Source organism: Macaca mulatta, chromosome 6 (assembly GCF_049350105.2).
Source record: "Macaca mulatta isolate MMU2019108-1 chromosome 6, T2T-MMU8v2.0, whole genome shotgun sequence".
Taxonomy (NCBI): domain Eukaryota; kingdom Metazoa; phylum Chordata; class Mammalia; order Primates; family Cercopithecidae; genus Macaca; species Macaca mulatta.
This window is the reverse complement of record NC_133411.1, coordinates 76,684,078-76,709,649: the sequence shown is the minus strand read 5'-3', so window position 1 is coordinate 76,709,649 and position 25,572 is coordinate 76,684,078. Positions and strand designations below refer to the sequence as shown.

Sequence of the window (25,572 nt, the reverse complement as noted above, 5' to 3'; positions counted from 1 at the left end):
AGCATATGAAAAAATGCTCCACATCATATGTCATCATCAAAATGCCTATTAAAATGACAACGAGCTACCACTACAGATTTATTAGAATAGTCAAAATCTGGAACATTGACAAAAACAAATGCTGGAGAGGATGTAGAGCAACAGGAACACTTGCTCTTTGCTGATGGGAATGCAAAAATCCAATTTAGAAGACAGTTTGTCAATTTCTTACACAACTAAATATACTCTTACCATAAAATCCACAGCTTGTGCTGCTAAGTATTTACCCAAAGGAGTTGAAAACTTATGTCCACACAAAAACCTGCACACAAATAATTATAGCACCTTTATTCATAATTACCAAAACTTGGAAGCAAATCAAGATGTCCTTCAGTAGGTGACTGGGTAAACTGTAGTGCATCCAGACACTGGAATATTATTCCGTGCTAAAAAGAAATGAGTTATCAAGCCACAAAAGAACATGGAAGAGACTTAAATGTGTGTTACTAAGTGAAAGAAGTAAATCTGAAAAGGCTACACACCTTATGATTTCAATTATATGACATCCTGAAAAAGAAAACTATGGAGATGGTTAAAAGATCAGTAGTTGCCAGGGACTAGAGGGAAGGGAGAACTGAATAGGTGCAGCACAGAGGATTTTTAGGGTAAAGTACTCTAAGATATTATGATAGTGGATTCATGGACAAATTATTCATTTGTCCCAAACCATAGAATGTACAATGCCAAGAGCATAATGTAAATTATGGACTCTGGATATAATGATATGTCATTACCGTATAATGATGTGTCAATATCAGAAGGTACACAGCTTTGTCTATTACCCATCTGTAGGGGTTGTTGGTTATGGACAAAGCTATGTACCTTCTGTTCTGTTTTACTGTGAACCTAAAACTGCTCCAAAACTTAAAGTCTCTTTAAAAAAAATTCTATGCACAGAAAATGATTTCACTTAAATTAAAAAGAGATGGCATGGTGTTATACTATAACTCAAAAGACAAAATAAATATATATGAGTTCATACTGATATAAATAAATGGTTGAAAATGGAGGAAAAAAGAAATTAAAATATTTTTCCCTTTAGAAGAATTTCAAATAATTTATGTAGATGCCACCCTCTCCAGGAGATGGAACCTAATTAATTTCCTCCACCATGAGTGTGGGCTAGAGTTAGTGACCTGCTTCTAAAGAATGGAGAATGGAAAAAGAAAAACTCGTAACTCTAATGTAATTGTGAGAAAAACACCATACAAACCCAAAATGAGAGTCATTCTACAAAATACCTAGCCAATATTCCTCAAAACTCAATCAGAGCCCACATTTCCTACCCCCTCTCAAAATGCAAGTAAGAATGTAATGTTCAAATAAAAAATTTGATGATGTCTCACTTACATGTGGAATAATTCTTTATATGTTAATGGAGATAAAGTTGAATATAGAAAATGATCTTGCTGTCTGGCTAAAATCAGTAAATTGTGTACTTGGTTCTGAAGCATAAGGTTTGAAAAGTCATAGAGGCTATTTTCTCAAGCATAGACTTTTGTGGAGATTTGTCAAGTTTTTTCCATAAATTTGCTTTTTGTTTTGTTTTTGTGTTATGGCTTGGACTGCTTATATGCTTCTTGGCTTCCTTATAGGATTTAAAGTGCATTTCTGGTAACTGGGTCTTGTCTTTTTTTTTTTTTTTTAATTAATTCTGACAATTTCTGTTTGGTCTATAAACAATTAATAAAATTACTGATATGGTTGGATTTAGGTCTACTGTTTTATTAATTTTTTTTGTTATTTTTCTGCTTTTCCTTTTTTCTCCTCTAGGATTGCTTTCTAAAAATGTCTATTGTAGGCTGTGTGTGGTGGCTCACACCTGTAATCCCAGCACTTTGGGAGGCCAAAGCAGGAGGATTCTTGAGGCCAGGAGTTGAGACCAGCCTGGGCAACAAAGCGAAATCCTGCCTCCACAGAAAATAAAATAATTAGCCTGGCACGGTGGTGCATGCCTGTAGTCCCAGCTACTCATGAGGCTGAGGCAGGAGAGTTACTTGAGCCCAGTGAGCTATGATCATTGCCACTGCACTGAAACGTGGGTGACAGAGCAAGACCCTGTTTCTCAAAAACAAACAAACAAACAAACAAACAAAAAAACCAACCAAAAATGCCTATTGTATTTTTAGATACACCTTTGTGCATTATTTTTAAAGGTTATTCTAGGGGTTTCAGCTGTATGAGTCCATGCTACCTCTGTCCTTTGTGCTGTAGTTATTACATGTAGTATGCTAACATACATTGTGAATTCCATGAGGCAATGTTATGCTTTTTTGTAAATAGCCTTCTGAATTTAAAAGAAATAAAGATGAAAAGGTCTTTTATGTCTACCAAGATATTTACCATTTTTGAAGTTTTACATTCTTCTCTATAAATTTGTGTTTCTATTTGGTATTGTTTCCTTCCAGCCTGCAGAATTTCCTTTAGCTTTTCTTCTGGTGCAGATAACTAATCATAAATTCTTTTAGTTTTATTTTATATGAAAATGGTCTTTATTTTGCCTCATTCTTGAAAGATCTTTTCACTGCATATTGAATTCAGGTGTAACAGATTTTTATTTGTTCTGTTTTTAGTTATTTAAAAGATATTGTTCCACTGTCTTCTGGCTCCAAAATTTTAAATGAGAAGTTAGTATTTTTCAACCATTGTTCTACTGTGTGTAATGTGTGGTTTTATCTGACTGCTTTCAAGACTTTTTTCCTTATCTTTGTTTTTTAGCAGTTTAACTATGATGAAACTACATACAGTTTTCCTGTTTGAAGTTCATTAAGCTTCTTGGATCTGTAAATTTAAATCTTTTAACAAATCTGGAAACTTTTCAGTCATTATACCTTTACATATTTTTTAATGCTCACTCTCAACTCTCCTCTCCTCTCTCCTTCTGAGACTCCTATGACACATATGTTAGATCTTTAGTTATTGCTTCATAGGTCCATGAGCTCAAGAGTATATATTCTATTTTCCTCAATCTATTTCCCTCTGTCTTTCAGAGTGATCATTTCCATTTATCTGTTTTCAAGCTTACTGACTCTTCTGTATTTTCCATTCTATGAAGCACAATGAGTGAATTTTAACTTTTAGATATGGTGATTTTCAGTGGTAAAATTTCAATTTAATTCTTTTTTTAATTGGTTTCTGTTTCTCAATAGAGATTTATTATCTTTGAATTCATTGTAAGAATATATTTCTTTATTTTACTGGGGATAGTTTCTTCATATGGTAATAAATTTCATATTATACTCTGGACATTGTGAATGATTGGTTGTAGGTATTCTGATTTGTATTACTTCCCTCTGAAGACTATTGATGTTTTATTTCAGCAGGCAATTACCTTTGTAGCTCAAACTATATAGCATACTCTCTCTTTGTTGTTGTTGTTGTTGTTGTTGTTGTTGTTATCATTAAAATAGAGACAGGGTCTCACTATACTGCTCAGGCTGATCTCAAACCCCTGAGCTCAAGTGATCCTCCTGCCTCAGCCTCCCAAAGTACTGAGATAACAGGTGTGAGCCACTGCACCTGACCAGTTTAGCTTTTCTTGTTGTTTCTTTCTTTCTTCTTTGCTGAGGTGCATTGAGTCTACCAAATACATATGTGATTCAGGGGTGATTCAGATACTTAGAAAAAATATATGTAGAAAATTTGGAGCTCCTTCTCACTAGTTCACTTTTTCAGGGATTTTCCTGCCTATTTTCCAGTAGCTGTGGTTGCCCCAAATTATGACCTTTGATTCTTTAGTCTAGAAAGACTTGGTTTTTCTATTAGAATTTTAGTTACTCTGTGTGGCACTGACTTTGACCTGCCTTTCAGCAGAAGACATAAATACTCTTAACTCACCTGCACCAATCCCTTCTATCAAATCTCAGTTTCCTTTCAGAATTTTCCTACTTGAGTTTACTCTCTAGTACCTTTGGATATTTCATTTTTCTTTGTATAATTTGTCCATGCTTTGTAGTTGTTATCTGTTGGATGCTAGAGTCTGGTAGAAACTTTTTTGATTATACTAGAAGTGAAAAAATGGTTTAAAATATAATCAGTTTCTTCTCTTCTGAAATGGAAAAAGTGTGATCTGACCATTTCCCATGGGAGTTAAATAATTGGGGGCTAAGAATATATTTGGAAAAAATACAAACTCAATTAAGTGCCACATTGGGTTTCACTTGTAAATATTACCACTATGTAAACAGGCTAGACAAAAACATAAAATATATTTTTATAAACCCCTTCAGATATAATTCTACTTCAAATTCATTCACAATATAGGAGGGGCCTCGTCTTAATTCTGTGATGTAACATTTAAGAATAGGAGACAAAACATTTGTCCAAGGCTCCTGAAAATAGATACTAACCCCAGAGATGTTCTCTAAGGCTTTAAGTGGGTCTTCCAGAAACCCTAAATCCCCAAAGCATATTTTAGATGAAGTTTTCAAGTACTGGTCATAGATTGAGAAGAGGGAAAGTAATATTAATGTACGCAATATCCAACATTGGCAGTGGGAAATGGTTATGTATGGAGATATGTCCCAAATAAGTATTTATGGAAAGAATATTAGAGCCACTGGTGTAAACCTCTATATGAAGAGAAACTATGAGAGGAAAAGTTATTATATATAATTAAGAAGTTCTGTGTGGGGTTAGTTCTGCATGCATGCCTTCTGAATCAGACGTAGGAGGAGGAACATTTTTAAGAGGATTGAAAGCTGAGTTTCTTGATCTTTTCTGAAATGTGGAAACTTCAGGGCCCACTTTCTGTCTCCTATCTGTTTTTATGACTGGTTGCCCCATAGGACAGGCATCTGAGAAACTGAAAGGAGGGGAAACTGCACAGAGACGAGGGTCAGGTCCAGACCTGGACCCACAGCTCAAATGTAATTCATTAATCTTTGACAAGTGTGAAACGTAGTGGCTTGTGATGTGTGAAACTAAGTTATTGCAGCTTGAATGTCTTTAGAGCCAGTGATCTGGGAGAAGGAAAATCAGATGTGGTTGCATTCATGAGCTAGATCAAGCTGGTTTCCTGGTTTAAGCATCTCTGCTGATGGTGTACCTGGTGCTGGTGGGCTTATAGCAATCTGTGAAAATGTCTTTCAAAGACTCCAGGAGAGCTCTGTGCTCTGTTCCTAGAGGAGTCCCCAGCCAAGCAAACTTGGGGGATCCGAAGTTTTATTGGGAAGCAGGGACTTGCCATGGCTCAAAGAAGCTTTTGCACCTGCTCATTATGGAGCCTTCCCTTGAAAGGTCTCCATATTTTTATTCAGTTTCATGTTTTAATTGGCCTGGGGTCACTTTGGCTAGAGAGTTTCTGCCTTTTCTTTAGATTGTTTTCTGGAGAACAAAGTCACCCTTTAAGCTCTCTTTAAAGAAGTCCCAGGCAGGCCCCTGGCTGTAGTGGGCCCTGGAAGCCTCTGTAACCCTTCCAAAATTCTCCTTTGTCTTTTGTGGAGAAGATGGCCAGAATGGCCAAAGATTTACTTACTACCCTTGTGAGGCTATTTATCTGAACCAGTGGTGATTTGCATTAAAAGGAGCTAGTAGAAATTCCCCTAAGAGGGCACTCTCTAAATTATCTCCCTTCCATCTTTTTATAATTTCTATCCCCTCAGACTTTACCCATCAACCAACACTGTGCCACCATGTGAGGTTGTGACAGCTGGGTGACAGGTCACCGTAGAGAAGTGAATGCTGATTGGGATGCAGGTGTTATGCTGGCAGAGATGGAGACATCACCAAATAACAAAGACATCCAAGAGCTCTCTTTTATTGGTGATCATCCTTTCATGCTTCATTCTGTTTCAGTCTGAATTAGTGGGCTTCCATAACATCCTTTTATTGGTGATCATCCTTTCATGCTTCATTCTGTTTCAGTCTGAACTAGTGGGCTTCCATAACCTCACTAGATTCTAACCTTGAAAAATCTCAACTTAACCCTGGAATTTCGAATTCCCTGTGTTTTTTCCCATTGCTGTATTTACTTTGCCCCAGAACATATCCTGTTTGTTTTTTACCCTAAAGTTCAGAACTGATTTCTAATTTTGATCTGTCCAGATAGAAGACTTCAACAGAAAGTCCTTTCTCCTGACATAAACAAGCTTTGATGAGATAAATTATTCACAACTATTCCAGGAAAACATTTTCTTCAAAAATTGTTGTTATGCTGTAAATTCTGGGATATATGTGCAGAACATGCAGGTTTGTTACATAGGTATACATGTGCCATGGTGATTTGCTGCATCCATCAACCCATCATCTAGGTTTTAAGTCTCGCATGCATTAGGTGTTTGTCCTAATGCTATCTCTTCCCTTCCGCGCCCCCCTCCCCACCCCGGAACAGGCCCTATTCTGGGGAAACTGTTGTCTTAAATGGCAAGTATGAAAAAATGGCATTTTTTTTCTAGAACATCATGTGTTAAATAGAAAATATAAGCAGTTTCTTGCATTTGGAGTGCAGTAAAAACAATATGAGAAGGACTACTATGGGAATGTGGATAGGTACAAGTTTTCTGAAGGGCAATATGAAAAAACATTTGAGGGATCTTAAAAATATGCTTATCTACAAATTCTCCTTGTAGAAATAAGTGCAAAGGTACTAAATATTTATTGATAATGATTGCATTGTAATTAATGTAACCCAAGTCCTCCAAATGAGAATTAGGTAAATACTGAGTAAAATCATTTAAAACTGCTGATATAAAATTATTGAATCATATAAAATGTTGATTTACAAAGCAGCATTTTTATATGGTTCAACATAATATATCATGGGATGTTCATATGATAGACTTCTATGCAAGTATTGACAATCATATTTTTAAAGAATATATAAAGCCGATAAATAAAATGTGTAAAAAAAGGTAGGATATAAAGGTAAGTATACATCATGAGATCTCAATTTTATTTCATTAAAATACGTGTTTGTGTATATATGTACCTACATGAAGTGAAAAATGACTGGATGAAAACATTCTGTTAATAATAGTTCCCTGGGTGATTGAATTGTTAATTTTTGTTTACTTTTGTCTTTATACTTTTCTGTCTTTCCCAAAATTATGTGATTATAATGTATTCATATTCTGTATTTTCTCGTAAAGTCATATAGTAAGCATTTTCCGTGTTGTTGCATACTCTTCAAAATCATTTTAATGGAGTCACAATAAACTAGTCACTAGAATTACATTAATTTCTTAAATATCTGTAAATGGTAGGTTTTTAGACTAATCCTTCCTTTTTTCCTTCCTTCCTTCCCTCCTTTCTTCCTTCCCTCTCTCCCTCCTTTCTTTTTTACTTCCTCCCTCCCTTCCTTTCTTCCTAATATAAACAGTGGAAGATCCTCCCTGTATTTTGGATTTTCCCATGAAATATATTCCTAGACGGAAGTCACTGTTAGGCATGAAGAGGGCAGGGTGAGAATGACCTGGAAGCTAATGTTGCCAGTGTGCTTCCCAAGAGTCTCGTCCCTGGACCCTGTCCTGCTTTTGAAGTACTAGAAAGATACTGTTCTAACACTCTTTCTTGTTGTTAATGGAAGCATTATTCTTTCCTACAGTTCTGATTCCAAAGCAGCAGCATTTTAAAAGCTCAGCTCAGGTGGAACAGCTCAGCATTTGCAATTCCTGCTAAACCTCAGAGAAAAACTCACTGAATCAGATAAAAACATCGCTGGTCTGTCAACACACGTAACTTCACAGTTTTTGTTCTTCCTCTTTGTTCTAGTAACATTTCTATAACTTGGGCTGCCCGGGCTTGCTTGGTGTAAACCCACCCGGAAGCTCATGGGTAGAGGGGTTCAGAGTAAGAAAATGTGACTGCTGGGTTGCCCAGAGCCCTTTCATGCGTGAGAAAGTTCTGCTTGCAGGGTGGCAAGGATCAGGATCAGTGTGTGTTTTCTATCCACTGGTAAAACGTGGATTGGAGAAATATTGCCTTTTCCTTCAGAATGCTTTGGTGTCTGGACACACGACAAGCCTCAGAAGCTTTGATCTGACTTTAAACTGGTCTCCCATCTTGTTTTTATTTGAACAGAGTTTGAGGCAGTCAGAGGATACATAAGGGTGGCATCCTTTGACCTCCCTGATGTTTGGAAGGTAAACCACCTCCATCCCTCAGACCAGGAATGTAGTCATGTGAATTGGTATCTGCAGAGTACCTGACACAGCTGGGGGGCCAGGCCAAGCCAGCTGCAAAAGAACTTGAAGTGTGGGAAAGTTTCTTAGGGCATAGTAATAACTGTATGGCAAAGCCCAGGATAAAGTTGCTACTGTCTGCTTGTTCATTCACAAGTACTTATTGAGCTTCTGCTATGTATTGGGTGATAGGCTGGGCCTGCAAATAGCATAAAACTATTAACTATAGAGTAAAACAGCCTTCCTGCTTTCAAGGAGCTCATGAGAATGAATGAGACAGGTAAGTAAATGGATCACTTAGAACTCTAGAGAGATGGTGATACAAGAGCAATGAAGAGAACATTGCAGGGACATAGAGGAAAAGCGCCAGGATTGAGGAAGCTTCCAGAGGAGGTGAGGCTGAGTTGGGAGTAAAAGGATAAGTGGTGTGTTGCTGCCAGGTGGTGGAAGGAAGGGAAGAACATTCCTTTCCATGGAGGGGCAACCAGCACTGCAGGTCTGGGGTTGGGGGCGGCTTCTCTCTGAATGTGAGCCAAATACTGTTGACTGTCCCCAGACTGTGTCAGTGTCAGGTGTCTTTTCAGCCACTGACAGTCAAGTGTGGCTGCCTTGTTTGTAGCCTTTGATAGAAGAGTAAGAGGCTATGTTCAAGAAATAAACCAAAAATATCTGAATTCAATGGCTAGTAGGTACTTTCTGTTACATCCAGATCTTTTTTTTCTTCATAAACTTTTAAAAGAACAATAACACAATTATTTCTAATTATGAAGCCAACTCATGGTTATTATTAACATTTCAAGCAACACATAAAAGTAGAAAGAAGAAAGCATCCCCCAAGCCCTTCAACTGAGAGGTCACCACTGTTAACATTTGCTGAGCATTCTTCCGTATATCCACAGAGAAACACTTCTATAGAAATGGCATGCAGGGCAGTTTAACAGGTGTATTGTGCTGGGGCTGTGCAAAGCACTTGGCAAATAGCAGTGAACACAAAAGATAGGGGCCCTGATTAGTGAAGTTTCACATTCAGGCTTAACTTAGGGCAGACTCCCGCAAAGGTAAAGCTGATTGCAAAACCCCATGTGGAGCTGGAGCCCTTCCCATTATAGGGCGTTTGCACAAGCTGGTTTCTCTGCCTGGATAGCTACCTATTCCCAATAGGTATAATTCTATGATATATATAATTAATGAAAGTATGTTTTCTGCTGTATAGATAAGGCATTGATTAATTATTGTTTTTAATCAATGACATATTGTTAGATTTTTAGCTTGTTTTACTTTTTTCTATTATAAGCAATTCTGTAGCAAATACCCTTTTATATATATTTATCTTAGGATGAATTCCTAAAAATGGAATTATGAGATCAAATGATGTGCACATTAAGTTTTTGGTACATGTTATCAGATATATGCTGCCCTTCTGAAAATTTCTATCAACAGTATACAAAATACCATTTTCCACGTCCTTTCAAACACCAAAAATCCTCCATTTATAAAACCTTTGACCATCTGATGAAACTTTATTTTTATTTGTTTACTAACTAAGTTGACCATTTTTCCTTTGTTTATTCATCCTTTGTATGTCTTTTTTTGTGAATGTCCTCTTTATCTCCTTTGCCTATTTTTTTTTCTAATGAGACACTGGTCCTTTTCATATTAATGATTTGCAAATGCTCTTTGTATATGGTATTAAGAGCATTAATGCTTAGACTGCCATACATGTCATAATTTTTTTCATGTATCATTTGACATTTTATTTTTATATTGTCTTTTTGCCTTGGAGATGCTAAAATAAACAAACAAAATTAATGTAGTCACATCTAACCACTTTTTCTTTTATGGTTTTGTATTTTTATGTCATCTTGTTCATCCAGTTCTTTTCGTAGGGGCAAATGGAAAACTTCCCCCTTGCCGTCGGAAGGTTTGCTAAAAATCAACTGACAAAAGACAGATTAATAGAAGAAAGGGCACACAAAGCTATTAATGTGTGTGGGAGTCATACAAAATAGAACGTAAAAAAATGGCAGGTGGTTGATGCTTTTATGCCATCTTGAAGTTCCAGAAAGAATAGGGGTTTGGTGAGTGGTAAAACACGGATGGGACCAGGAGAAGAGGAATCCTTGCTAGCGAAGGTGGTCTTGTTATGTAGATGAAACGTCACAGGTAGAAGCTCTCAGAGAGGATAGATGGTGAATGTTTCTTTCAGATCTTGAAAGATGTCAGACTCTCAGTTCATCTTTCCTAGGTCTGGATGAGAGAAGGCTCTCAGAGAAAGCCTGGCTTCCTCAATGCAGATTTTCTCTACAGATGCAAATCTGCCCCTAAAAAAGACAGCTTTCCAGGGCTAATTCTGTTTGCTGGCTCTCTGAACAGCCATCTCAAAATATGTCCAAGAATTATATTTTGGGGTAAAATATTTGTTTTCTTTCATTATCATATTGTCTTATTGTGCCTGACTGAATTTTAGGCTTCGATGGAAGCCAGATGGCTAAGAATACATTCTAATAAGACAGGGACTGTTTGGTAAAAATGGGAAAACATCTACAGAATATGTCTGGGATCATCTTTATTCACTTATTAAAAGGCATGATTTTATCTTTTTCCCCATGGTTTGTGGGGTCTCCATGTTCCATTGTTCTGGGACAATCTGAGGGCAGGCGTATGTAAGAGGGCCTTCCCACAAACACAAAATGAAGAAAACCATCTCTTCTTTAAGAAGAGAGTTCCCTGCCAGTGCCAGTGTGGACAGGACAGTAGTAAGGACTGAACTGAGCCCAAGTAACAGGCAAAGGCAAATTGATGTGAACGTTAAAATCCGTTCTAAAGAGCTAACATAGAATAGCCATCATTTCTTAAATATCTGCTCTGTGTTCTCTGAAGCCTTGAATGATAGATAATCTTGTCTCGTGGTAAAACACGGATGGGACCAGGAGAAGAGGAATCCTTGCTAGCGAAGGTGGTCTTGTTATGTAGATGAAACGTCACAGGTAGAAGCTCTCAGAGAGGATAGATGGTGAATGTTTCTTTCAGATCTTGAAAGATGTCTCAAAATATATCTTTATATATATATCTCAAAAAACCAACCAACAAACAAGACTTATAGAGGTGAAATGATTGGACCAAGTACATATAGTTAGTACGTAGGAGAACTGGGATTTAAATTCTGATCTGAGCTGAGCCAAAAGCTACTAATACAGCAAAAAGCTACTATTGTTGAGTACACACCTTGACAGGCTTGTGCTGAGTGCTTTACATATATTATTAATAACTCCATATATATATATATATTTGTTTTTTGTTTTGTTTTGTTTTGAGACGGAGTCTTGCTCTCTTGCCTAGGCTGGAGTGCAGTGGCACAATCTCAGCTCACTGCAAGCTTTGCCTCCCAGGTTTACGCCATTCTCCTGCCTCAGCCTCCCGAGTAGTTGGGACTACAGGTGCCCGCCACCACGCCCGGCTAATTTTTTGTATTTTCAGTAGAGGCGGGGTTTCACCGAGTTAGCCAGGATGGTCTTGATCTCCTGACCTCGTGATCCGCCCGCCTTGGCCTCCCAAAGAGTTGGGATTACAGGCATGAGCCATGGCACCTGGCCCAGCTCCTGTAATATTATACCAACCATTGGAGGTACACATTTCTCTTTTAAAGATAAGAACGCTGAAGCCCAGAGCAGCTAAGTAGCATGTCCAAGCATTACCAGAAAGGGGTCTCGATTCAGACCCTCAAGAGAGGCTTCTTGAGTCTCATGCAAGAAAGAATTTGGGGCATAAAGTAAAGTGAAAGCAAGTTTATTAGGAAAGTAAAGTAATAAAGAATGGCTACTCCACAGCCAGAGCAGCCCCAAGGGTTGCCGGTTGCCCATTTCTATGGTTATTTCTTGATTATATGCTAAACAAGGGGTGGATTATTCATGAGTTTTCTGGGAAAAGGGTAGACAATTCCTGGAGCTGAGGGTTCCTCCCCTTTTTAGACCATATGGGGTAACTTCTGAATGTTGCCATGCCATCTGTAAGTGTCATGGCACTGGTGGGTGTGTCTTTTAGCATGCTAATGCATTAAAGTTAATATATAATGAGGCTTGAAGATGACCAGAGGTCACTCTCATCACCATCTTGATTTTGGTGGGTTTTGGCTGGCTTCTTTTCTGCAACCTGTTTTATTAGCAAGGTCTTTATGACCTGTATCTTGTAACTACCTCCTATCTCATTCTGTGACTTAGAATGCCTGTCCTCCTGGGAATGGAGCCCAATGGGTCTCAGTCTTATTTTACCCAGCTTCTATTCAAGATGGAGTTGCTCTGGTTCAAACACCTTTGACACAAGGTCACACAAGTAATAAGTTGTAGAATCAGGAATTGAACCAGGACATTCTGACTTTGATCCCTGTGCTTTTTCCTTCATCCAGATTTTTTCCTTCCTTTTTATTTTAATTTTAAATGACAGCACCTTTGTTATTCTAATATGAAATGCTCATGCTTATTATTAAAATTTCAAACAATACAGGAAACAAATCACTGTTGTTTCTACCATTTCACGCCACTTGCTCCAAACATGTTTTCTGAATTAGCAATTCTTCTTTAGGAGAATTTGTCACCTTATTTCTATTCCCCCAAACCCCACTTTGAAGGTTACGTCCCTGCCTATTATATATTCTTTATGAAAATATATTTTTTGGGTAGCTACTAAACCAGGAATAGGAATAATTTATATAATTACCAGGCAATCTTGGTATTGTCAAGCGTGACCAAAGTACCTAGAAAAGTTAATAAGTGAGTGATTGTTTAATTACTTAACTACTAATGATTTTCCAGGAATTGAATGATTTGGTTTTGCACCTGAACCTTTTGTATTAAGTCAATTGGAAATAACCTGTGAGGCAGAAGAGTTTGGACTTCAAAGGTCATTGCATTAGGGTCACCATGGGGTTATGCTGAAACATCGATCGGGATATTGACTAGCTAGTTATTTTAATGCATCCTCTTTTTAGTAGGCCTGGGTAGCACAGTGAGTGACAATAAATAAACAAATAAATAAGTAAATAAATTTGTGCTTTCCAAATCCTGCCCCCAAAGTATAACGTTTTCTGTGATCTGCTTACATTTTATTTTAATTGCAACCTTACTAGAAAAACCTTACTAGAAAAGCTTGGCCACAAATTAAATTTAAGTAATAAATGATGAAAAACAGATTTTGGAAAATCTTTTGATGCATGGAGATCATTTGTGTTTGGGTATTCTCTCCACTTCTTTTCCCAGCACACACACACATGCACGCATGCACGCATACCCCAACCACCCCCATAATGTCTCCTTTCACTCAACTAATTGGTTTGGAGATATTCAGCAAGAACTGGGACATGAATAATTCAATGAGAGTTATTAGAAGCAACAGTAAGAAAATATTTTTTTCCTGAACACACAGAAAAAGTTTCTCATTATGAGAGCAGGACCTCTGAGCAGTGTCAGAATCACCTGGAGAGCTTATTAAAACACGGATTGCTGGGCCTTACCGCTAGAGATTTTGGTTTGGTGGGTCTAGGTGGACTCTATGAATTTGCATTTCTCACACTTTCCCATGTGCTGCAGATTGTGGTGGTTTTAAACTATGGCCACAAATTCTTCAGTACTTCTTTGAGCTACTCTGTCCTTATGCCTCTGCTTCTGTACCCCTCCCATATTCAATTACCAATAAGACCTGCAGATTTTATCCTGTAAATGTTTCTCATGCCTACTGACTTCTTTGCACCACCACCCAAATCCCTTCATCTCTCACCTGAACTGTTGTTAATTGTGTCTGTTTTCTTCCATGCCTCTAATACTGCCCCTGCCTTAAATCCATCTACCACTCTGCAGACAGTGTGATCGCCTAATACTAAAATCAATGGCCTCTTGCCCTTCTTTCCTGTGAAATTCTCATTCATCTTTTAAAACTCACTTGAGAAATTACCTCCTCAAGGAAGCATTCCTTGAACCCCCAGCTTGACTAGATGGCTTCCTTCTGTCCTACATATTCCCTGTGCATACTTTTAAATTAATTTCCCATTTATTGAAATTGTGTGCAGTGTTTTTTTTCCATTAACATGTAAGTTCCTTCAGGCAGAAACCATAGCTTACTCATCTTCCTAGCACAAACTCCTAAGATAGTAACATAATAGATGCTTAATAAATGTCAGACTGCACTAAGCAGTAATGCTGGATTAGGCAATGAGGACATGTTGGGCATTCATTCATTCAACAAATATTTATTGGGCACTTTTATGGGCAGAATTGTGCACTCCCCCCTCCCATTCAATGTTTTGAAGTCCTAAATCCCAATGCTTCAGAATGTATATTTGGAGATAGGGTCTTTAAAGAGGTAATGAAATTAAAATGTGACCATTGCAGTGAGACCTAATCCAACATTACTGGTGTCTTTATAAGAAGAGAAAATTAAGACACAAACACAAGGAAAGAATGCCATCTATAAGCCAAGGAGACAGGTCCCAGAAGAAACCAACCCTACTGATACCTTGATCTCAGGCTTCTAGCCTCTTGAATTACGAGAAAATAAATTTCTGTTGTTTAAGTCCCCCATCTTTGGTACTTTTTATGGCAGCCCTAGCAAACTAATACCAGCACCTATTATGTATCAGGTATTATTCCAGGTCATAGGGAGATATAGATGAATCCTGCATATAAGGTTCCTGCCTATTTGGAAATTACAATCTGCTGAGTGTCTCTTATATGTGAATGACTATTTCATTAAACACAATAAACAGGCTTCCCCACGTCCAGCCATGGATGACACAACCAAATACCGGCTCTCAAGAAATTTGTAACATAATTGCAGAGACAATGCTTAGCATGCATAGTAAAATGAAGAGACAATTCAAGATCAACTTAACTGAGGATAATTTGTCTTTAGGGATACTAAAATGAGGTGAGATTGTTTAGGACCAAGTATATGGGGATATGTCCTAAAAAGATTTCAAGGAGGTAGAACTTCAGAAAGGCAGGGCTTAAATCAAGAGGAACAAGACCTATTATCAGGGAAAAGAGCAACATGAACAAAGATATGGAGGAAGTTAGCTAGATGCCTTCATGGGGTGGAGTGGAGACTGTGGCAAGATCATCTGTCAGAATGTTGAGAGTTAGTAGCAGTAATTGCCGCTATTCTTGCATATTTTCTGTAGCAAACACTGGTTAAATGCTTTATTTATAAACATTGCCTCCTTTTATCTTTAAAGCAAAGCTATAAGTAGTTATTATTTTCAATATACAGGTCAAAGCCCAAGATTCAAAGCAGTAAAGCAATTATCTATGGCTATTACCATTTATTTGTTAAAAAAAAAAAAACAAAAACGAAAGAATAGATGATACCTAGCCAATAATTGTTAAAAAAAATCTTCTGTTAAAGGAAATAATAAAATGAAAGCAATCGAAAACTTGATCTGGTGGCCATTTGTAGGATGATACAGATCAGTGCTTCTCAAACTTGGCTGCACATTAGAATTGCCTGGAGGATTTTGAAAAGTCCTGATGCCCAGACTGTATGTACTCCAGTTTCCAAGAACTTTACTAGAAATCTCTGTTACCTCAGATCTTTCCATCTCCTCCTCTCCCATATACACACAGCCCTAATAGAAGTTCCCTCCACCTCTTCTATTTCCATTACAGTTATTTTTATCTGATTTTGCCTATTTCTCCATATCACACTCATTCTCTTAAAAATATGGTGCCCAATATGTACTTTCCTCTTGTAACAAATCTACTGAACACTGTTCATCTCTTCATTTGTATTAACAGATTTAGAAGCAAGTCTCTTTAAATTTTCTTCCAGTTTTTGAATATATGTGGAGAGCATCTCTCTCTCTCTCTCTCTCCACCCCCCATCCATCTAACTATGATACTTGCAAGGAAGGGCACTTCTGGTATATATTGTAAATATATAATCATCTCTTTTTAATTTACTGATATCTCTGCATAGCTACTTGATCTCTTACATCTATTGTAAACTTCTATTTGTCTGTCTGAGTTTGCTTCTTCTCCCCACTAAGTTCCCCAAGGGTCAAGAGCCATACCTGTTTTATTTACCCTGAATATCACCTAGTCGTACAAAGCAACTTCACAGGTAGTAGTAAATATTTTTTCCAGAAAGATGTCAACAGCTGCTTGTGCCAAAAGAAAGGCTAAGGGCTTGCACTGCCTAACTGAGTATATTAGCTATAGCTTCAGTGTAAGTTTTCAATTAAGATGGAAAACACAGCTGGCAGGGCGAGAGTTGTATTTTTTTCTCTAGCCCACCAAGGCTAGGCACGGCCAGATGCTCTGTAACAGGGAGGGGCACGAGTGCTCGCCGAGCCTTTCCATCTGTCCTGCAGCACAATGATTCTGCCTGAATGATTCATCTCACTCCATTTCTACTTTCCTACAAGGTAACACAATCAATCCTCTTAAACAGTGATTCTCAGATCCATTACCCCAGGAGTTCATACAGACTGAAAATATAAATATGGTTAGGAAATGTTTAGATAAATTAATGTAAGGCAGGTCTATTGACTTGTGTTTTGGAAGGGAAAGGGAGGTTTGGGATGTGTTATTCCAACCCCTGCAACTATCTCCCAGAGCAACCCTCTCTTAACAAATGACTGCTTGACCCTGTGTTTTGGAAATGTCCAACTGTCTTTCTTTACTTGTTTCAGGGGTACAGATACGCAGACTTGATTCTGCATCCATCCGGTACAATTTCAGTCTGAGATGCTCCTAGGTCAGCAAATGACTCTGCCCTCCATGTGGTTACTGAATCCCTAAAAGAAATAGAGATTTCAGAAAATCATAGAGGTGTCTCTTGTTCTGATAGTCCTTAAGTTACTGGCCAAATATATAAAGTAGCAAATTTCAAATCAGAGTTCTACAAATGCCTAATAAACTGCTGACCGAGTAATCTGTGATTGAATTTATCAATACCAATAGGAAAACCACAGGAGAACCTGAGGGAACATTCTGAAGAAGATACCTAAATTTATAGCTAAGATAGTCATCTGAAGGGATTTGATTCTTTCTCTAAGAAGAACGGAAACACAGTTTGCCATCAAATCCTTCCATACTGCCTTTCCAGTAAAATTGAGAGGATGACTTATAATTTCTCTTAAGTGTTCATTTTAGGCCTTGTTGTTTTACTTTTCAGGAATGTTCCAGACATTGCAAATAAGAAGAGTGAAGGATGACAGATCAATTAGCTGAGAGATAAAAAATGAGAAGACTGGGGGGACATTGGTACTGGAAAATTTCACTTACCTGAGCAGCCAGGATCCAGGGGAAGCTGACGTTGAAGAGAGGATAAATACAAAGTGTTTCCTGGTGCCTTTACTAATGTGGCAATAGAAAGAACAAGCTCAAGAAATTCAATCAAAGTTGCAGATAATAGCAACTTCCCATTGCTTTAAAAAGTAATAATAACCACAACACACTATGAGATAAAGCTCCAGGAGAAACAATAAAGAGAAGAAATGCACCTTTGAGAGTTGGGGTTCTAAATGGCAATAATCACTTGCCAAAGATTATCGTGTGACTATTAGCCACAACTATTCCTCATCCAGCAAGAGCTGAGGATCATAAGGGCATCAGAGATTCATCCTGTGTGAAAGGTGAGATTGCAATGCTCAAATGCTCATGAGGCCTGAGCCCCATCACTAAGTTGAAAAGCATTTATTTTCTTAAAACTGAATTATCAAATGTGGGAAGGGGCATAAGGGGCTGCCTTATTAGGAAAAACATTCATAATGCTGGATTTAGTTAAGTAGTGAACAGTTTTCAATATGCTCTGAAATTAGAAAAACAAAATGCTAATTCTGTAAGGAAATTAACTCAAAACCAGGAACAGCAAATATCATTATGATGTTCAATTGAATACATCGGTCATGAATGCTAACATAATTGAACGGATGCAGATAGGCTGCAGAATTATACGTTTCTCTCTAACTTTTCATGGCCTGGTTTATTATTTTATTTGAGTAAATCATGGCAATGTATGGTCTTCACACATCCAAAGCCTTCTTGAAGCCAGGGTGTGCCCACTAGCAGGCAAGGCCTGTTGCAGCATTGAAATGAGTTACTGGCTTTTTTTGCTGCCAAATAGGGGATGATTTTTCCCTAGATGTAGAATAAGCAGTGATAAAACCGCCCAGTCTGAGCTTTTTATTGTGAATAAAAAGTGAAAACTACTTAATCATGAGGCAACCCAGCATTTTAATAGAGGATCCAGGCAATTTTTAAAAAATGACCCTATGGCATAATGGAGAACTTGATGCCATTGATGGTAATCATGGTCCGGAGAGGGAAATAATTGAATAGGCTGAAAGATGCTACATGTAAAGGTTAGGGATGACAGTTATTTTTGGGATTATATTTCTCTTTTAGGCTGTTCCCTCTGGGATTTTTTTTCGAAGCTGGTATTATCAATTTAAGCTTTAGCCCTTCCATCAAAATTTTGTGAAAGACTCTAGCTCTGATAAAATTCTCATATTTTTTCTCGTGTGTTCTACAGAGGAGTGGAGTGGATGGAGGGTAGAGAGGTTGCTCATGGTCAGATCCTGAGTTCGGCAAGATATTTACTCGAAACCAACTCAGATTGTGCAAGTTCACATGAATGTTGCTGATTCATTTTTAACAACTTTGTGTAGGTTGACATATACAATAACTGCATATATCTAAAAATACATAGTTTCGATACATTTTGATATATTCACATACCCATGAAACTATCACCATAATCAAGACAGTGAACATAGCCATCACCCCTAAAAGTTTGAGTCATTTTGTAATCCCTCCTCACCCCACCCTTCATTCCCAGGCGACCACTGATCTGTCACTACAGATTAATTTGCATTTTCTAGAATTTTATAAAATGGAATAATATTTACTCCTTTTTGCCTGGTTTATTTCCCTCAGCATAATAGTTTTGAAATTCACCTATATTGTTGTATATATTAATAGTTCATTCCTTTCTATTACATTTAATGAATATACTAAAATATGTGTATTCCTTTTCATTGTAGGTAGTATTCCATTGTGTGACTATACCAAAATTTGTTGATTTATTCACCTGTTGATAGACATTTGGGTTGCTTCTATTTTTGGCAATTACAAATAAAGAGCCTAAGGACATTCATGTACAGGTCATTGTATAAACATATTTTCTTTTTTCTTTTTTTCTTGCAGGTAAATATCTGAGTGGAATGGCTGGATCATATGGTAGGTATATGCTTAATTTTAAAATGATGATATGTAATATTTTTCTTTTCATCGAGTTCAGAATATGTTAATATTTTCCTTGAGACTTGTATTGTGTGTGTGCACATATTTATATAATTTTTATTGATACATAAAATATACATATTTATGGCGTACATGTAATATTAATAGTTCATTCCTTTCTATTACATTTAATGAATATACTAAAATATGTGTATTCCTTTTCATTGTAGGTAGTATTCCATTGTGTGACTATACCAAAATTTGTTGATTTATTCACCTGTTGATAGACATTTGGGTTGCTTCTATTTTTGGCAATTACAAATAAAGAGCCTAAGGACATTCATGTACAGGTCATTGTATAAACATATTTTCTTTTTTCTTTTTTTCTTGCAGGTAAATATCTGAGTGGAATGGCTGGATCATATGGTAGGTATATGCTTAATTTTAAAATGATGATATGTAATATTTTTCTTTTCATCGAGTTCAGAATATGTTAATATTTTCCTTGAGACTTGTATTGTGTGTGTGCACATATTTATATAATTTTTATTGATACATAAAATATACATATTTATGGCGTACATGTAATATTTTGATACATGCATATGATGTGTAATGATCAAATCAGGGTAATTAGGATATCTGTCACTTAAGAGATTTGTCATTTCTTTGTGTTGCAACCATTTCAAATCTTCTAGCTATTTGGAAATATATGATATATTGTTAACTATAGTTGCCTTACTATTCTGTTAAACACTGAAACTTACTTCTTCTGTCTAACTATGTGTTTATACCTATTAACCAACTGTTCTCCATCTCTCCATCCCCCTCCCCAGCATCTGGTAACCATCATTTTACTCTATCTCCATGAGATCAACTCCCACATATGAGTGAGAATATGCAATATTTGTTTTTCTGTGCTTGGCTTATTTCAGTTAACATAATGATCTCTGGTTCCATCCACATTGCTGTAAATAACATGATTTCATTTTTTTATGGAAGAACAGTATTCCATTGTGTAAATGTATCACATTTTTTTTTATCTGTTTGTTGGTTGATAGACACAGGTGGATTCTATGTCTTTGCTATTGTGAATAGTGTTGCAATGCAATAAACATGGGGGTACAGGTATCCCTTTGATAATGCTGACTTCCTTTCCTTTGGATGAACATCCAGTAATGGAATTGTTAAATCATATGGTAGTGCTTTTTTTTTTTTTTTTTTGAGAAATCGCTATGCTATTTTCTATAGTGGCCGAACTGATTTACATTCTCACCAATAGTGTATAAGAATTTGCTTTTCTCCACATTCTTGCCAGCACCGTTATTTTTTATCTTTTTAATAACAAGCATTCTAACTTGGGTAAGATGAAATCTAATCATGGTTTTGATTTGCATTTCCCTGATGATTAGTGACATTGAACATTCTTTTTTTTTTTTTTTTTTTTTTGAGATGGAGTCTGGCTCTGTCGCCCAGGCTGGAGTGCAGTGGTGGGATCTCGGCTCACTGCAAGCTCCACCTCCCGGGTTCACGCCGTTCTCCTGCCTCAGCCTCCCGAGTAGCTGGGACTACGGGCGCCCGCCACGACACCCGGCTAATTTTTTGTATTTTTAGTAGAGATGGGGTTTCACCCTGTTAGCCAGGATGGTGTTGATCTCCTGACCCCGTGATCTGCCCACCTCGGCCTCCCAAAGTGCTGGGATTACAGGCGTGAGTCACTGCGCCCGGCCTGAACATTCTTTTATATACCTGTTGGCCACTTCTTTGCCTTTTTTTGAGAAATGTCTGTTCATATCCTTTGATCATTAAAAATCGGATTGTTTTCAACAACTGTTGAGTTGTTTCAGTTCCTTGCATATTCTAGACATTAGTCCCTTGCCAACTGAATAATTTGCAAATATTTTCTCCAATTCAACAAGTTGTCTCTTCACTCTGTTGATTGTTTCGTTTGCTGTGCAGAAACTTTTTAGTTTAATATAGTCCCATTTGTCTATTTCTGTTTTGGTTACCTGTGCTTTTAAAGTCTTAGCCATAAAATCTTTGCTTAGACCAGTTTCTTGAAGCGTTTACCCTATGTTTTCTTGCAGTAGTTTTATAGTTTTGGGTCTTATGTTTAAGTCTTTAATCCATTTTGAGCAGAATTTTGTATATGGTGAGAGAAAAGGGTCCAGTTTCATTCTCCTGCATAAGGATACCTAATTTCCCCAGTACTATTTATTAAAGAGACCATCTTTTCCCCAAGGTATATTCTTGGTAACTTTGTTGAAAATCGGTTTGCTGTAAACGCATAAATTTAATTCTGGATTCTCTGTTTTGTTCCACTGGTGTATGTGTCTTTTTATACCAATATTATGTTATTTTAGTTACTATAGCCTTGTAACATATTTTAAAGTCAGTGAGTATGCTGCCTCCAACTTTGTTCTTTTTGCTCAGGATTGCTTTGGCTTTTGGGGCTCTTTCTTGGTTCCATACATATTGTAGGATTATTTTTCTATTTCTGTAAAAAACTGACACTGGCCTTTTGATAGGGATTGCATTAAATATGTAGATTCCTTTAGGGAGTATGGACATTTTAGCAATATTCTTCCCATTCGTGATCATGAGAAGTCTTTCCATTGTTTGTTGTTTCAATTTATTTCATCAGTGTTTTGTAGTTTTTCTTGAGAGGTTTTTTACCTCATTGTTAAACTTATTCCTAGGTATTATTTGTTGATAGCTATTGTAAATGGAATTACCTTCTTTATTTCTTCTTCAGCTAGTTCATTATTGATGTATAGAAATGCTACTGATTTTGTATGTTGATTTTATATTCTGCAACTTTACTGAATTTATCATATCTAAGAGCTTTTTGGTGGAATCTTCAGTTTTTCTAGATGGAAGATCTAGAAAAGGAACATCTGCAAAAAGGGACAGTTTGAGTTTCTTTTTTCCAATTTGAATGCTTTTTTAATGTCTTTCTCTTTCCTGATTGCTCTGGCTAGGACTTCCAATACTATGTGAATAGGAGTGGTGAAAGTGGGCATCCTTGTCTTGTTCCAGTTCTTAGAGGAAAGGCTTTCAGCTTTCCCTCATTCAGTATGACGTTAGCTATGGGTTTTTCTGTTCTTTTCTTCTCTTCTGAGACAGGGTCTTGCTATGTCACCCAGGCCGGAGTGCAGTGGTGCAATCTTGGCTCACTGCAACCTCGCCTCCAGGGTTCAAGCGATTCTCACACCTCAACTTCCCGAGTAGCTAGGGTTATAGGCATGTGCCACCACCCCCAGCTAATTTTTGTATTTTTAGAAGAGACAGGGTTTTACCATGTTGGCTAGACTGGGATATTTCATATATGACCTTTATTATGTTAAAGTATGCTCCATCTATGCCTTATCTGTTGAGATTTTTTATCATAAAGGGATGTTGAATCTTATCAAATGATTTTTCTGTACCAATTGAGATGATCATGTAGTTTTTGTCCTTCATTCTCTTGATGCGATCTGTTTTTATGGATTTGTATATGTTGACCTATCCTTGCATCCTTGAGGTAAATCCCACTTGATTATGGTGTATTATACTTTTGATGTGCTATTGGATTTGGTTTGCTAGTATTTTGTTTAGGATTCTTTTCCTCTATGTTCATCAGGGTTATTTGCCTGTAGTTTTCTCTTTTTGTTTTATCCTTGCTTGTTTTTGATATCAGGGTAATGCTGGTCTCATAGAATGAGTTAGGGCGAATTCCCTCCTCTTCTATTGTTTGGAATAGTTTGAAGAGAATTGGTTTTAGTTCTTTCTGGAAGTTTGGCAGAATTTGTCAGTGAAGTCATCTGGTGCTGGGCTTTTCTTTGTTAGGACACTTTTACTTTCCTCTCTCTTGGAGATCTTTTACTGAATAATTATTGTGTTCCTTTGATGATGTCATGTTTCCTTGATTTTTCAAGTTGGTCTGTTCAGGTTTTCTATTTCTTTCTGGTTTCATCTTGGTAGGTTGTATGTGTCCAGTAATTTATCTATTTCTTCTAGGGTTTCCAGTTTGTTAGTGTATGTAGTTTGTAGTTGTTCAGATAGTCTCTGATGATCTTTTGCATTTCTATTTTTTATTTTGTTTATTTCAGTCTTCTCTTTGTGAATCTAGTAGTGGTTTATTGATTTTGTTTATCTTTCAGAAAACCAACTTTTCATTTTGTTGATCCTTTGTGTTTTTTTATTTTTTTAAGTCTGTATTTTGTGTAGTTCTGCTCTGATCTTCTTTCTTTCCTTCTACTAATTTTGGGTTTGGTTTTTTCTAGCTTTTCTAGTTCCTTAAGGTACATCATTGGGTTATTTATTCGAAATCTTTCTACCTTTTTGGGTAGGTGTTTATTGCTATAAAGTTCTCTTTTAGCACTGCTTTTGCTGTCTTCCATAGATTTTGGTATGTTGTGCTTCTATTTTCATTTGTTTGAAGAAATTTTTTTTTATTTCCTCATCACTTTCTTCATTGACCCAGTGGTTGTTCAGAAGTATGTTTAGTTTCCGTGTATTTTGCACAGTTTCTGAAGTTTCTCTTGTTATTGATTTCTAGTTTTATTTCATTGTGGTCTGAGAAGATACTTGATATGATTTCAAATTTAAAAATTTTTTTGAGACTTGTTTTGTGGCTTAACATATGGTCTGCCCTAGGGAATGCTCTGTGTGCTGATGAGAAGAATATGTATTCTGTGGCAGTTAGATAAAACTATTCCGTAAATGTCTGCCAGGTCTTTTGGTCTAAGGTTCAATTTAAATCCAATGTTTCCTTGTTAATTTTCTGTCTAGATGATCTGTCTATTGCTGAGAGTAGGGTGTTGAAGTCTGCAGCTATTTTTATATTGGGGTGAATCTCTCCCCATAAATCTAATAATACTTCCTCAATGTACCTGGGTGGTCTAGTATTGGGTATGTAGAATTGTTATGAGTTTAATCTGTTTACATTCAAGGTTATTGATATGTGAAGGCTTATTCCTGTCATTTTATTAATTGATTTCTGGCTGTTTTATATATCATTTTTTTTCTTTTTTTTTCCAATCTTATTGTTTATTATTGTGTTTTGGTCATTTTCCACAGTGATACCATTTGAATCTTTTCTTTTCCTTATTTGTGTGTTTGCTCTACCAGTGAGTGGGTTTTATACTTTTGTGTGTTTTCATGATAGTGGAATTTGTCCTTTTACTTCAAGGTGTAGGACTCTATTAAACATTTCTTGTAGGGCTGGTCTAGTGGTGATGAATTCAGCTTTTTCTTGTCTGGGAAATACTTTATTTATTCTGAGTATAGTCTTCTTCCCTGGCAGCTTCTTTTTTTCTTTCAGCATTTTGAATATATATCATTCTTTTCTGGCTTGTAAAGTTTCTGCTGAGAAAACCACTGTTATTCTGATGGGGTTCCTTTATAAGTGACTAGACACTTTTATTTTGCTGTATTTAGAATTCTCACTTTTGTCTTTGACTTTTGACAGTTTGGTTATAATGTGCCATTGGGACGATCTTTTTGAATTGCATCTATTTGAGGATCTCTGAGCTTCCCTGTATCTAGATGTCGAAATCTCTTGCAAGACTATGTAACTTTTCAGCTACTGTTTTGTAAAATCAGTTTTCTATCCCTTTGGTTGTTCTCTTTCCCGTCTGGGACACGAAAAAATTGAATATGTGGTCACTTTGTGGTGTCCCATAAAAGACATAGGCTTCATTCTTTTTTATTCTTTATTTTTGTCTGACTGTATTATTTCAAAAGACCTTTGAGTTCAGAAATTCTTTCTTCTGCTTTATCTAGTCTATTGTTGAAACTTTTGAATATATTTTTATTTCATTCAATGAGTTCTTCAGTTCCAGAATTTCTGTTTGGTTCTTTTTTGTGATACCTAGCTCTTTGGTAAATTTCTCATTCATATCCTAAATTGTTTTTCTGATTTCTTTGTATTATTTATCTTGTTCTTTTACGTATTACTGAATTTCTTTAATATCATTATTTTGAATTCTTTTTCAGACATTTCATAGATTTCCTTTTCTTTGGGATCTATTATTGGAGAATTACTATGTCCCTTTGAAGGTGTCATGTTTCCTTGCTTTTTCATGTTTCTTTTGCCCTTACACGAGATATCTATGCATCTGATATAATAATCACTTTTTTGAATTTTATGGATTGGCTTTTTCAGGAAAAGACTTTTCCTATAGATATATCTATAGGTA

At 36.7% G+C, this 25,572-nt stretch overlaps 1 long non-coding RNA gene across 1 annotated transcript in view; it reads left to right on the top strand.

The window, feature by feature from the left end:
* The window catches only part of LOC114678812 (uncharacterized), a 103,863-nt gene that overhangs the window by 25,379 nt on the left and 52,912 nt on the right, over positions 1–25,572 (top strand). Inside the window, exons 2-3 of the long non-coding RNA XR_003730355.2 lie at positions 17,322–17,781; positions 19,355–19,387. This is a non-coding gene — a long non-coding RNA (uncharacterized LOC114678812). The remainder of the gene's footprint in view (positions 1–17,321; positions 17,782–19,354; positions 19,388–25,572) is intronic.